This window comes from Astatotilapia calliptera, chromosome 9 (assembly GCF_900246225.1).
Source record: "Astatotilapia calliptera chromosome 9, fAstCal1.2, whole genome shotgun sequence".
Taxonomy (NCBI): Eukaryota; Metazoa; Chordata; class Actinopteri; order Cichliformes; family Cichlidae; genus Astatotilapia; species Astatotilapia calliptera.
This window is the reverse complement of record NC_039310.1, coordinates 26,194,290-26,200,043: the sequence shown is the minus strand read 5'-3', so window position 1 is coordinate 26,200,043 and position 5,754 is coordinate 26,194,290.

Below are 5,754 nucleotides of genomic sequence, written 5' to 3'. Positions count from 1 at the left end.
ATCTAAAATGCATCATAACTTAGAATCTACTGCTCCCACGATGGTCCCTTACAGGAGGTCAAACTTGTTACCTCATTCACCACAGAACCTGAAGAGACGGTCAATTTGTCTGAGCCCTCTTGCAAAAGGTAGCAGTTCTTGTTTTGGTATCAGAATGTTTCCAACCAATCTTTAACCCTTTAAAGCGGGTCGGAGTGGACACGCTCCATTTTGCTTAACGATTTTTAAATCCCGGTAGCACTGCAACCACGTAAGCAAGCGCAGTAATTGTTTTTGCATATGAAACCGGAGGAGTTGTACTTACATCTTATGCCATCAGCTTGTCCTAGGTCACAGTTTCCTTCCACATATAGCTTTGCAAAAACTGCATAAAAAGCGCTTGCAGCAACAAAAACATAATATTCCAGAAACTCGCTTTGCCGATCCGATCAGCTGTTCAGAAAACTTCCTACGTCCATCGCCGTGAACTATCGCATGTCCGGCATGACCTGGCCGAAACCGGAAGTGACGTCATTTTGTGGAAATGTAGTTTTTTATCATCAAGGCCTCATGAGCCTATACTGGTGTTTTTAAAAGTTATGTTTGACTTTATGACTTTCTGTATTGTTTCTGGGATGCTTAGGACTCATATTGCACTGCTGGAAATAGTTTATTTTGATGCACATGCTGTTATTTTGCAAATTTGCATTATAATATTTATTTTCGTTTTTCCTGCAGTACATGAAGATTGGTGTATTTCAAAAATAAAACTATGAAGACACTTAAAATAAATTTCCTGTGGTGGGAAACTTGTTTGTGCAACTTTTTTGTATTTACAGTTTTGAGGGATAAGCCTCTTAAATTTCTCTAACTAGAAATATATGTTAAAAAAATCAAAAACGATTTTCAATTTTTTTGTAGTTTATTGCACTTTTTGCAAGTTATGTAATTCCTGTGCACTTAATGCAGACATATTATTAAAATATGGGCTATAATGGTTGTATTGATGTATATCAACTTGAAATGCTCCCAAAAATGGCTCCACAGCAGGTAAAAATATAATATAAGCTCTGGCGAACTTGGTTCTATGGTAGGTCTTAAAGGGTTAAGAATCAGTTCTTGAAGCAAGAAGCATTTATTGAAATTCTTGATAAAGCACTTGCCCCTGCGACAGACTCACAAGCTGTCCAGAGTGTTTCCTGCCTCACACCCTATGAGAGCCGGGTAGCTCCAACCCCACCACGACGCTGAGTTAGATAAGTGGAAGAAAATGGATGGATGCAACAAAGGAAAACCCCATAAGGAACTCAATAAAACATAAGAGAAGGAAAATAAAACCAAACAAAATGCAGTCTCCATGTGGATGCTGCCATATCCCGTCATTACCCCCCATATATCTTCTTGATATAAGCCTTAAATATGGCCACCTATTATATGTACTGGCTATAGTGTTGATCCATATGATGCCAGTAAAAAATGTCAGTGACTTCAGAAAACCTCTCTCCTATTCTTCATAGCTGTGCACAATTTGCAAACCTGCCTTCACTACCGCTAATTCAATAAAGAAGAAGAGCGGATAAACCATGGTAACAAAACAGGAAAAAGAATCAGAATATTGCACACACTCGAACTAACATACCAGCTCACACATCAAGGTAAGAACAGTGAAGTATTATCACACCACAATGTTAATTTTGGTGACTGGACCCAATGAAAAAAGAAGGAGTGACCCCTTTCCTTCAGATAAAGCGGAGTTTAGCACTGTCCAATGCAGAGGCTAAAGCAAATGTGAGCCTCTCAGTTCAATAGTGTTGTGCTTATGTTGTGTGCAGACTTTGATTTTTGTGTGATCATATTTCCAGTGGATATGCGTCAGAGAACAGCTATAAGGTTTGGCTAGCAATGACTCACCATGACTGGCGCTTCTGTAGCAATTATTCAGCAGTAATAGCAAGCCTGTAACTGTGTGCTGCAACAAATAGGTGAATCATGAAAACCCCAACCCTCCTGGCTCCAGATAACTTCACTTACTTAAAAAAAAGACAACACACTCAATCCAAGGTACAGAGGGAACATGAAGAAAGGTGTTTTTATAGATATACATCAACAGTAGTTTCATACATTTTCAGAAAGAAACTGTTTTCTCAGAATATTAATGGCACACAAAAAATAACTGAATAACAATAAGCATACAGCTGACAGTATTATACTGTAATGCTTATATTTATTATAGCTTATAGACGATGAAATGTAAAGTCACAACATCATGGTGGGGAATCTAGTCACCAGTTATTTCCTGGAATCATGGACGTTTGTTACAGTGTAGCCTTTATACTTTTAAGGATTTAATGTCTGTTAGTCCTGCTTTTACATTATACTTTCCGTGTCTCCGAGTCCGCTCAGGTTCCGGTGACGTAAATTTTATCATCACCTGGTGGCAGACGTTACAGTATAACAGGCTGTCAAGTCTCCAGCTGTTCATGTTCTTGTCCACAATGGAGTATATTCTAGGTTTGAAGGGGCCTTTTGGAATTTTTCTCTAAACAAGGCATTCTTAATACCTTAATAATTCCTTGAACAAATGGCCTGCCTTTCCATTCTTATAAAATATTTGCAATAAAACATTAATTTAAAGCCAACATTGTTATGTTGCAAGAGTAAAGAGGAACGTTTATAAGATTGTATAAAGACCTGTTATGATGTATGGCTTGGAGATGGTGGAAGAAAAGAAGAAGAAGAAGAAGATTATTTGTTTGTTTTCTTTATTTTTTTTTTACATCCATGTTTACTTAGAAGTCTTCCTTACTGCACTGTAAAAATGTTAAATTACCTCAAAAGTGTGTAGGAGATTCCCCACATGGACATGCAAATAATAAGCATAAAGAAAGAAAGAGTACTCCGTTATACTACTTGAAGAACACATTATTAACTACTGTTTTCATGCAGTCTGCTGTCATATGTTATAGTCAAATGAAAAATGTTCTTAATATACAGAAATAAAAAGAAAACTATGTTAGGCGATTTCAGTTTTGGCCTGAATAGCAGTCTGCAGCTGAACTTGACTTCCTGAGAACTGCTCCTTGTTAGAGTTAAGGCTCTCGTATTTGTATTCTAATGCAGCCCAGCCTGTGTCAGACTGACCTTTTAGCAATAGGATTAAGTTAAATTGTAACACAACACTTCTAAGTTTAAAAGAATACACCATTGTTATTAATAAATTCTACAAGGGAATGCAATACGAGCAAAAATAATTTCATGGTGGTCCAGAAAATAATGGAACTTAATAAGAACAAGTATAATTGCAATTTTTCTATCTCTGATTAATTCACTGGTGCTAATTACCTCTTCTTCTTTTTTTCTGCTCTAGAACTGTGATAATTATTTTTTTTCCTCTCCTCTGAAGAGGCGTTTTGTAAGCTTTGAAAGAAAAGAACATGATAAAATTATGAGAAAAAGGAAAAAGAAACACCATCGGGGCCAGATATAAGGAGCTGCGATGCCTATGAGGAATTATTTTACTTATACAGTTGAGCATTTCACATTTAAAGAACCGCATGCTGTATTCCCTCAAACGTTTATTTTATTCTGCTTACTTCTGTGGCTAATATGTGCAGACGCGGGTCAATTATGATGCTACAAATGACACAATTTTGGACAGGCTTCGTTCTTAATCATGAGCGAGTCTATATTTTTTAAGTCTGGGAATATTAAACTGTAATCAGTTTAGAACCGGGAGCTTCTAATCAGGAAAATGCCCTAATTAAGTAACACAGCATGGAATTTGATCGGTTTGATTGTGATAAAGGGGATTAAGGCACATCATTTTTTTCTCCCCATCTAACCTTAGTTTTGTGAACTCACCTGTCTGTTCTGTATCGCTATGCCATGCCTGTGCAGTTTAAAATGTGCATTTCTGCCTTACCTGAATAATCAGTCAGAGCCTAATGTTGATGAATGGGTTATAAATTACACCAAAGTGGTTCACATACAGGTGTGAATCTTCATGAATAAAAGCACCAAGCTGTTTATTATTTATTTTATTTTTTTGTAGTATGAATAAAAATGAAATGCATCTATGAGGCAAAGCATTAAAGCAGCTAATGTCACTGACATTTATGTGCCAAGCTACAATATATCATTTAATGCATGACTCAGCCCAAATGGCATTACTCAGTCTGTTATAATCCATTATTACTAAACTCTGTTTTATTTATGTTTTGCCTTGTACTAGTTAACAAGCAGGTAGATAAACCATCACGCTAACACAAAAAGCTTTTATTTAAGTGAAACAATTCCCCTCACTCAAACTTCATGTAGCCACTTTTCTGTCTAGAACTTTACTATCAGTACAGGGTCATAGTTCCCAGTCATTAATGTTTTTCAATTGAAAGTTATGTAAAAGTAAGATGAATAAAAAATGAAGGACAGATCATATTCACTGCATTAGGCAGAGAAACTGAGCATCAGCGGCCACACTTACGAAGGTAAGTGTAAGTTCGCTCCATCCAATAATAAATAGGCTACCACTCTAATCAAAGAACATCCTACTGCACGCTCCTTAGGATGCCCCATTGCATCAGGATATTCCATTTAATTAGGCCAGATCCCTTTCAACTGCTCTGCAAAGTCACTGTGCAGAAATATCTTTGGGACCAGCATGGACTCGAGGTTTTAGTCATTAAGAAAATCAGGTCAGGCTTCGCGTCTGGAGGAAATCCAAGGCAAAATATGTAATTACACTCATGCGTGTCAGTATTGTTGTTAATGAGCTATTTCTAAACAACTAGCCTAAGAAGGGCATTGCACCTCGGAGCGCATGCCTACTTTCACAATTAAAATATGGAAGGAAATAAGGAAAGAACCGCTGGGTGTCATTTATTATAAGAAGAAATGGACGAGGAAGATGGTAAATTAATTGACACGTACCCCTAATTCGTATCCAAGAACAAGCAGCTGACTGATTAACATGGGTAAATTGACTGAGTCTAAGACTGATCTTGGCAAAGTGCCTAAATCTCATAAAACAAACAGCTTAACAACTGGGGAAGTCCCACCTAAAAGACTATATTTGTTAGTACTGACCAGTGTTGGTCAAGTTACTTGAAAAAAGTAATCAGTAACTAATTACTGATTACTCCCCCAAAAAAGTAATCCCGTTACTTTACTGATTACTTATTTTCAAAAGTAATTAATTACTTAGTTACTTAGTTACTTAGTTACTTTTTAAAAACACGATTTACAACCTGAAGAGGTGATAAAGTGATAGATCTTTCAGCCCAATTCTACTTTTTCTACATAATCCATCATACAAAATGTAATCAAATGGAAAAGTCTCTTTTTAAAACTTGTTTTATCAGTTTTAATCTTTTAACTTTATGCATCAAGCAAAACATTTAATTATATGCAACATTCTCTGACTTGAATAAATTAGTTTAACATTTAAACCTATTTTCTACACATTCCAGCACATAAAATAAAATATTTTTTGTGTTTTCACTCACTCTTTCAAACAGATGCAAGTAAAACACAGCAGAAAATAAATAAAGTCAAAGACTCAGCGGTCCTTTTGCTCTATTTTCACCTGTAAAGCAGGAGCAGGGTAGGCGGAGGGTTACCCTGGTGCAGGTGTGCTGCGGTCAGTTGAGGAATCCGCGCGAGTGTCTCTGTGAGTTTCCCATCACGTCGTAGCTACTCGGTGCTTGCTCGGAAGTTTAGGGGTTTTTTTCGCTGTAAAAAGAAGTTTTCTTCCCACGCACGATGGACGCTAATGTTTTT